Raw genomic sequence first — 9,895 nt, forward strand, 5'->3', positions numbered from 1 at the left:
GAAAATAAAACACCTAAATACTTATTTCTAAAAGATTAAAAGTGATGAGCTGCCAATCTTTCTCTTTTATTTTCTCTTCTTCATCATTAAGATTTATTGTTAAGGTTTATGTTTTTCCCCCCTAAATCACCAATAATTATTAGGATTTATATATTTCCTAAACTATAAAAAAGATGAGAGAAAAAGATGAGGTGTGTAGGCTATCTATTATTTTTTATTACTCAAAACTATTTATGACATCTTATTCATGTGTATTGTTGGAATATCAAAACATCATTAAAATTGTAGTGAACCTAATGTATTTTGTAGTATGGATAAAATTATCCCATTGAAAAGTTGCTAATGTGTCATCTTTTACCGTCGTTGTAGACTATCTCATATGCCACTTGTTACTGCTATGATTAAGGGTAGTAATTCGTGTTCATTGGCTGTACCTATCTTACATCCATGTTAAATGAGTTGACACATTTAACCAAGTTAAATAAAATATTATTATTATTATTATTATTATTTTATCATTTTTTTACATTATAATAAATTAAAGTATAGATTTATTTATACTTATTTTTAATTTTTATAAATTAAGTTAACTTACTGGTGTCAATTTGGAGTTAACTAAACATGCCATTTTTGAGGCAGATATTGTGCAAGGTGGCAATCTATGTTAGCGAGTCGTAGCTATTTAACATCCGTAAATTGGTTGCTTGTTTATAACCAATTTTAATAAAATATAATTATTATTTTATTGTTTTTTACATTATAACATATCAAAATATAGATTTTATAATAGATTAAAATATAGATTTACTTATCATTATTTTTAATTTTTATACATTAATTTAACTTATGTGTCAATTCTTGTCAACTTTAAATTAACTAAATCTATATTTTCGAATAAGATTTGTGTCATGATCCAAATTACCATCTTAATTTTGTGTCATGATCCAAATTGTCACTCCTAAATATGATTTGTAGTTGCTTCCAAGTTTGATTTATTCTCTACATAAATAAACCAATTTCCATCTCAAAATGCTTTTGTAGTCTACCCAATGTAGGTGTCTCCAGTTTTCTAAAACGTTGTGCTCCCCAAAGAGTTGCGAGCTAATTGACACAGAAATGGCATCTAGTGCTTTTCTTCTAATGATTTTTTTCCTTCTTTCTCTCTCGTTTATGCATTTTCATAAACCTCTCACATATCATGTGATGATAATAATTTTATTTGTTTTTAGATTTTCTTTTTATATATTTTTTAGTGTATACAAGTAAACAATAAGTTTTCAATCAGGATATTTTCAAGTTTTTTAATTGAGGATAAGTGGGTTCAACCATTTACGGCCATTGAATTTGATGTGGTGATGCTCTCACTTAAGTTTAGACATTAAATATTGGAGTCACATTGTAGAAGTAAATAGGCTTCTTCATTCTAGTTTTTCATGACATCTTAATATACTTGTTCCGACTCACTTTTGTTTCTATCCCTAATATAATAGTAGTGGTTGCAATGCTTTTCAATATTTTTTTTGTTAGTTTATTCACTATTAGGAGGATTTTCTCTACAACTTGATTTGCTTCTTCTCAGTCTGGTTTATAGTGTAGTTTAGGTTAGTACCCAATTCAAATTTTCCATTATTTTTAGTTTTGTTTTGTTTCTTTTTTTCTTTTTTTGTTTTATGTTTCTTTGTTTTTTCATTTCCCACTATAGCACATGGCTTTTGCTTTGTTTATGGATCATAATTTTCCATTTTTATCTTGAAAAATGTTAGGCAATGCCACTTTATTAGCTTATTATTTGCTAATTTGTACTTAATGTTATAAAAAACCACTAATTGTGTGATCTTCTAAATGTAGGAAAAAGAGAAGGAATTTGGTCAAAATAACACCAAATTTTGATTCCTTTGGTCGAAAAATAATGGAAACCAAGATTTGAGCTCAAATAGATAAAGCATTTGGAAGATTCCAAAAATATTCTTTTAAGATTCTGAGAAGATTCTCTAAGATTTCATAAAAAAATTATTGAGAATTTTACAGTGGAAATGGATATTATATAAATGTTAGGTCTAAAATATTGATGATTTTATGCCATATTTATAGCTTAATATTTGTTAGTTTGTGTTAATTTGTTATGAAAAGATACTTAATTATGTATTTTTCTTAATCTAGGTAAAAGAGGAAGAATTTTAAGAAAACAACCATAAAAATGGATTCCTTGGGTCGAATTATGGTGGGAAGCAAGATTTGAGCTCGAACGGACTAAGCATTAAAAAGATTCCAAAAAGATACCTTGAAGATTACATAAAGATTCTATCGGGAATTTCATGATGGAAGTGGATGTCATATGAATCATCACGATCTGAGGATTTCAAATATCTCGTTATTTTTGGATTTCGAGGTGTGAGCAAAGAGTTATCATCATTTAAAGTTTAGAATTTATAAAAAAATAATATTCTAGTTAAATCTCCACCATTGATCAAAAGAGGGAATCAAGGCAATTTGAGGGCCAAGATAAAAACAAGTGGCAATAATTGGTTAATTTATCGTTAATGAGGCACATGTCATGTCACATGCTTCATTAAAGGTAAATTAGACTAATTAACTATTTTTTTAGGAGGAATTAGATAAAAGGAAAGTAGTAGAGAGCAAGTAATATCAAGTTTTCTTTTTACACATGAAATTCGTCCAACTCTTTTCATGGCCTAAAAAGGGTATCTTCCAAGACTCCCACATTGAAAATAAAGAGAGAAAAAGATTCCCAAGGTCCTATATATATAGCCCCCACCACATTGAAGGAAGATATACAAGTTTAGAGAGTTACTTAAGAGCTTTTAGGAGGCTTAAATAGAAACAAACCAAATTTTGGAAGTTTCTAAGATTCTCTTAAGGGTTCTAGAGTTTTAAAGTTTTAGAGTTTTAGAAGATCAATTGGAGAGCTTGGAGGAGGCAGAGAGACTTGGGCTTGCTTGGAGAAGAAGGCTACGACTTTGGGAGCTCTTGGAGGAGAATTTCTTCAATAGATTTTATTCTCTTTTCCTTTCTCTTTAATTGTGAATCTTATTATTTTTAATAATTATGGATGTTGAAATTATTTTTACCATGAACTAATTTTCATAGCTAGGGTTATGATGTAGCCCTAACTATGAAGGTTTAATTATTTTAATATATGTTAAGTTTTATTTAATTAGTAATATGTTTTGTTAATAAATCATTGGTATACTTAATGCTTTCATAGACCAGAAGGAATGAATGATTTTAATAATATTTGAGCTTGGAAAAGATAATATTATGGATATCCAATGATTTACATGAATGCATAATTGATTGGAAAATAGTTATGTCTCATGCCATATTATTTGCTTAATCTATGCTTGACGAATTTGCATGATTTAATTTATAGGCCGGAAGGAATAAATTAGGTTATGTGAATATTATCAATTGTGAGTGGAAACTACTTTTGATTAATTTTGTGATTAAATGTGGTTAACAAAATTACTAGTTAATTAGATTCACATATTTAAGTAATTAAATTGGAATAGTCAGTGGTGAAAGCAAATGCCCTAGTATTCATGATTATTCAATTCTCTCTCTTACCTGAAATTGATCTAATTTTGATTGATTGCTTTTGTTTAATTTAGTTTATTTAGTTTTCAATTGCCATCTTAAATTTTAGTTCAAATATTATCAAAATCTAATTATCTTTGGTACTTAATACTTAATCCTTTGGGTACGACAACCCTATTTTTCCACTTTATTACCTGAAAACGATTCGTGCACTTGCGAGTTGATTTTACACATCAAGTTTTTGGTGCCGTTGCCGGGGATTAAGGCATTAATATTAATTCGGATTGGGTTTAGTAGTACTTTGAACATTGTTTTCTTATTTTAAATTTTTATATTTATTTCTTAATTTTGGTTTTAGTGTTGCATGCTAGGGTTTTAATTTTTTGCTTGTTTGGCCAACTTGCTTTGAATTTTTAATACTTACATTGTGGTACTTGAAACCAAAATTGTATTTTTAATTTATTGGTGTCTAGGTTAAAAGTTATGCATACTTAGGGGTTTTTCTTATTTTCAACTTTTGTTTATCTTTGTTATTTTCAATTTTAGTTTGTATATTAGGGTTTAATTTTAATTGTTTGCTTTATAAACTTGCAATTAATTTGAACCTTTGTTTTGTTAGTGTTTTCTTTTTAGGAAAATCATGGAATATCAAGCTTATGGTCATCAACCTTATTGGGATTATGGGGTGCCAACTAGTTCTCCAAGTAAAAATTTTATTGAGTTACAAAAGAATCTTGCTGTCATGTCTAAACTCGTTGTAAATTTTAGAGTTCAAACTGTATCTTGTGAATGGTGTGGAGTAAATCACTTAAGTGAAAATTGTCAAGTGGGGAATCCTTTTGCTTCGGAAGATTCAATTAAAGACTTATCAAGACAATATAATCAAGTTGCAAATTTTGAAGTTCAAGCTATAACATGTCAATGGTGTGGAGGCAATCATTTAAGTGAACATTGTCAAGTGGGAAATCTTTTTGCTTCGGAAGAGCCATTCAAAGACTTTCCAAAGCATAATTTTTATCCCAACACATATAATTCTGGATGGAGTGATCGACAAAGTTATTCAAGGTATGACAATTCAGATCTTTCAAGTTATCAAGTGAGCACATCTTTGATCGAGTGTATGGAAAGGCATAGGGAAACATTTTCTAAATGTTATGATGCGATTGGCAAGTTGTAAAATCAATATTCTCCAAGTACAAACTTTCAAGTTCAATTAGAGCAACCAATGACAACTTTTTCACAAGGATCTCAAGAAGACTTGGAAATTAACATGGAGATTACTTGTAATTAGCAAGTTGATGAATTTGAATCCTTTCAAGAGCCACATTATGATGACAAATTTGAGGAATATGAAGAGGTGTCTATAAGGAGTGAAATGCAGCAAGAATCTTCAATTTTGGATAATTTTAATGAGGTACACACACATGACCAAGATTGCCCACCACAAGAAGTTTCCCAACGCATTATCACTAGTTCATGGGAATTTTCTAATTTTCCTTCAAATTCATTGCAAAAAGGGCTTAAGGATCATGAAAAGGATAAGTTAAGGAATCAATCAAGCGAAAAGTTGGCCAAATCCGATGAGTATAAAGCTATGGCCGCACTTCAAGAAGATTGCTTACCAACAGAGACTAAATCTCAAATTTTCAAGCCAAATATTGAATTTTCAAGAGCCCAAAATGTATATCCATGCTCAAAAAATGCAATTGAGGTTGAATGCATCCCAAAAGGAGACAAACAAAGCATTTTTGGACCTAAAAGAATCCAATCTACCAAAAAGAAAGTTCAATTCATGCTTTTAGTTCAAATTGAGACTTATATAGGACAAGCAGTTAAATATTTTCTAACACCACAAGATTATCATCATGCACAATTTCCATATCATAAGCTTGGACAATATTATGAGGATGACATCATTTATATATTTAATCCAGGTTGAACATCAAAAGGATGAAATCGAGCTAATGACTTTAAACAAGCGCTCTTGGGAGGCAACCCAAGTTTCTTTCTTTACCTTATATTTATCTATTTATTTTAGTTGTTTTTAGTTGTTTTCTTATTTTTAGGTTGTTTTGATGTGTTTTGTTTGAGTTTTTGCAAGGTTTTAAGATGTTTAGGTGTAAAAGAGCAAAAGTTGAATGTTGAGAATTTCAAGTCTAAAGCTAGGTTTTTGGAGTATAACCACCTTGAATATTCATTGGAGTACATCAAATTGTATGGATACATGCCCTTCTTTTTGGCCGCGTGGTGTGAAGGGAAAATGCAACATGTAGGTTTTTCCCAAGTTTTCACATTGCGAGGAACATTCCATGTCTTCAAAGGGGAGTATTCTTTACCTTTTATTTACTTTTACTTTATTTTATGTTTTTAACAATGAGGACATTGTTCATTTTAAGTTTGGGGGTGAAAAGCATGCTTTGCATCTTTTAAATCTTGTCCTTTTAAGTGTTTTTATTAGTTTTCAAACATGTTAGTTTTAGTTTTTATTTTCCTTCAATATAAAAAAAAAAAATTGTTTTTGTGGTGTTTTCTTAAGTACTTTAATGAGCCAATGATAAGACTATGATTGAAAATAAATTGGTTTTTAGATGGTGGATTTGTTTTTGTGTATGCTTAAATGCTTGAAGTTATATTCATATATTGTTACTTTCAATAAATTTTGAGCACATAATCAATAATGCATAATTTAGATTGTGTTTTGAAGAAGGTTTGCATGAATTAGAGTACTTTGTTATTAACTGAACTCTAGAACTTGCTTGATTATTGCTTGAGGCGAAATCCTAGGTGAATGCATTACTAAGAACATGATTTAGGCCATCTTTGTTTAAGTTTGAGCCTTTCAAGCCAACCTAATACATTATCTTCCACTAGTACCTTATTTGAGCCTTTAGGATGCATAAAGATGTATTAGAGCCTTTTCTTCATTAAAGCACATTACTTACCCTTTTTGAGCCTTAAATTTCTTTTTCCTACCTTGAACATACTACAAAGAGAGCTTTGATTGAATTGATATGAATATATGCTTGTGAGCTTGTTTGGGTGATGAAAAAGAAAAAAAAAAGTTTGGAGGTTAAGTATTTGGTGAATTTGGCTCTAGTATGCATTTTTGTGTAAATTGGAGGTTTGAATGTGCAATAAGAAGAAAAATAAGTTTGGGGGTTTAGTGGAAAAGAAAGAAAAAAAAAAAGAAATAAAGAAAGAATATGTGTGATTTGAAGAATATATGCACAATAAAAAGGAGAAAAAGGATATTGAAATTGAAGTTAAAATAAGAAAAGAAGTTCTAATAAAGAAACAAATTTTACAAGTAATTTATTCATTGATATTTAATTTTAGCTTTCTTTCTTTGATTTATTATATCCTATCCTTTTCTTTCTTTAGCCTTATCCATTAGCCTTAACAATAGAAACCATGAAGTCCTAATGATTTAAGGTGGTGCGTTAACCTACATTAGTGGAGAGTGATAATTAAATCAAGCATATGGTAGTTCATACGTTATTATCAATATCTAATTTTTGTAAATTTATTCAAGCACATGATAATTAAGTGTATAAATTGATTTCCACACACACACATTGGAAGTATCATATATGTTGGAAAGAATATAAGGTATTGAGTTACATAATTACTTTGAAACCATTTGAAAAGTCATATGTTATACAATCTTTGAGGCACCTCATTAAAGTATCTTATGTTCTTTAAATAAAATTTGATTTTCTTATTCTTTTTCTTTACTAGGGACTAGCAAATCTCAAGTTTGAGGGTATTTGTTAGGTCTAAAATATTGATGATTTTATGCCATATTTATAGCTTAATATTTGTTAGTTTGTGTTAATTTGTTATGAAAAGATACTTAATTATGTATTTTTCTTAATCTAGGTAAAAGAAGAAGAATTTTAAGAAAACAACCATAAAAATGGATTCCTTGGGTCGAATTATGGTGGGAAGCAAGAATAAATTCTCATGATCTCACGAGTTCAAATATCACATTATTTTCAAATTCCAAGGTACAAGCAAGAAGCTATCATTGTTTGAAGTTTGGAATTTATAAAAGAAAATTTCCAAAAAGTTTGAAGATTCTAAGTTTATCACCACCATTGATTAAGTAAAGGATTATAATTCATCTATGTGGTAACAAATTATTTGTTCAAGTCATCAAGTATTTCTAACAGTAAGGATCAAAATTGAGGGCCAAGATTTAAAGATTAAAATTCCAGAGTGGAGATTTAAAGATCAATTTCAAGCACATGTGCAAATATGAAGAAAATGACAAAATTACCTTTCTTAGAAGACCAAACCATGTCCATGACAAGCAAAATTTGGCCAGAACATTCCAAAATTCCTAAGCTTTCCTTTGGTGCACACTTGCCACATTCATGGTTGCCCACTTTTCTTTTTCCAAATTTGACCCTTTTACCTACAATAATAAGTCACTTTTTATCTTAGTTTTATTTGTCTTTCTTGGTAACCTATTATTAGAGGTTTAGGAAAACCTAGATGACTTAGTAGAGTAGATAGTTTTGTGTGGGCAAGAAGGAATTAAAAATCTATATAAACTTATATGTTTGGCCAATTACATAAAAGCAATTTTAGAGAGATATATACAACAATTAGAGAGAGAGAATTAAGAGACAAATTTCAAGGGTTTTGGAGAGTATAGGTGCAACCAAAGCAATGGAAATTCCATCATTGTGTAGCCTAGTTCCTTTGAATTTTCTTAACCAATGGAGCATTGTTTGAAGCTTGAATCAAGGAGAAAGCTTGAAAAACAAGTGCAGCCACCATCAACACCATCAAAATCGTGGACTTCTACTTGGTTTTTCTAGTTTTATTCTTTGTTTTTGAATAGTTAAACATGCTATTTAATACTTTGATGATGGATTTTATTTTTATGATGAACTAATTTTATTTTCCTGGGTTTGAATGTACCCATATTATGGATATTTAATGCTTTCATAGGAATGATCTCCATAAAAGATCTAAACTTTATATTTTTGTACAGGAAAAAAAAATTAACATGGGAGAACAATGAAGTACTTGTTTAACTGGAATCTTATCATGCCAAGGTATGGCATACCTTAGATGCGATGATTATGCTTAATCTTTAGTTTTATTGAGTTTGCATGTTCTTTTGAACTTAGTGAGATTAATCTAGATTAGAAATAATTAGATTACCTTTGTAAACTAAACCAATAGATTAATGAATGAACTTTTGGTTATTTCATGATGAACTTTTGGTTAACAAATAATATTATTTAGTTTGGTTGATTGCGTAATTGATTAAATTGAAGTAATATGTCGCGAATTCCATGCCCTAGTCTTATTATCATTATATTATTCTCTTGCTTAATCTCAATTTAATTGCTTGTCGTGTTTTAATTATTTAGTTTGATTTCATAATTTCCAACAATCATGTGTGTTTAATTAATATTACAATTTCATTAGAATTGACAATCCAGTATTCCCTAGGGTTCGACAATCCTGATTTTACTTAAAATCATTTTATTATTTGATTTGTGTGATTGCAAGTATTTTCACAACAAAAAACTTTTTCTAGATTTTTTCTTCTTCTAATTTTACTTAAAATCATTTTATTACTTGATGTGTGTGATTGCAAGTATTTTCACACCAAACAACATTTTCTAGATTTTTTTTCTTCTAATTTAAAGATTTCTTCAATCTATTTTATTTTACATTAACGAAATAACTCTTCTCAATGGTTATTCCCGAATTTACTATGGACGATTATAAGTGAACTTTTCATTCTTTGTTAGACATATAGAAAAGGGAGAGTAGAGGTGTTTGGAAATATTATGTAACACCCCACTTTCAGTAATAGACCTGTTATTATCTGCTGATATTGTCTCCACCTTAGCGATCATATTTATTATGGATTTTTTATTCAGAGCTTTCGAGGATGTCACCCATCCTTGGATCAATCTTGCCTGAGCATGCTTAACTTTAAAATTCTTTTAACTTTGATATCAATTGCTCTGAAAAGGTCTCGGTGTTATGAAAGTGACTATTATTACATTTAAATCATCCCCCATACCGCACTTGGGTGATGTGGAACTGGATACTAGGTAGCCTGCCAATTCCTCTTGCACCTTTCCACATTGGCTGTCACAATCCACTTGTCTTGGGGTCTAGCATCCTTGCTGTCGTATTTTAGGTTAGATATAGGCTCTGATACCATTTGTAACACCTCGCCTCCACTGATGGACCTGTCACTCTTTGCTGATACTGTCCTTAATTTAGAAACCACACTCGGTACAATGTCTTTTGTTCAAAGTTTCCTAAGAGGTAATCCATCTTTGGACTGGTCTTGCCTGAGCATGCT

Source organism: Ziziphus jujuba, chromosome 2 (genome assembly GCF_031755915.1).
Source record: "Ziziphus jujuba cultivar Dongzao chromosome 2, ASM3175591v1".
Classification (NCBI taxonomy): Eukaryota; Viridiplantae; Streptophyta; class Magnoliopsida; order Rosales; family Rhamnaceae; genus Ziziphus; species Ziziphus jujuba.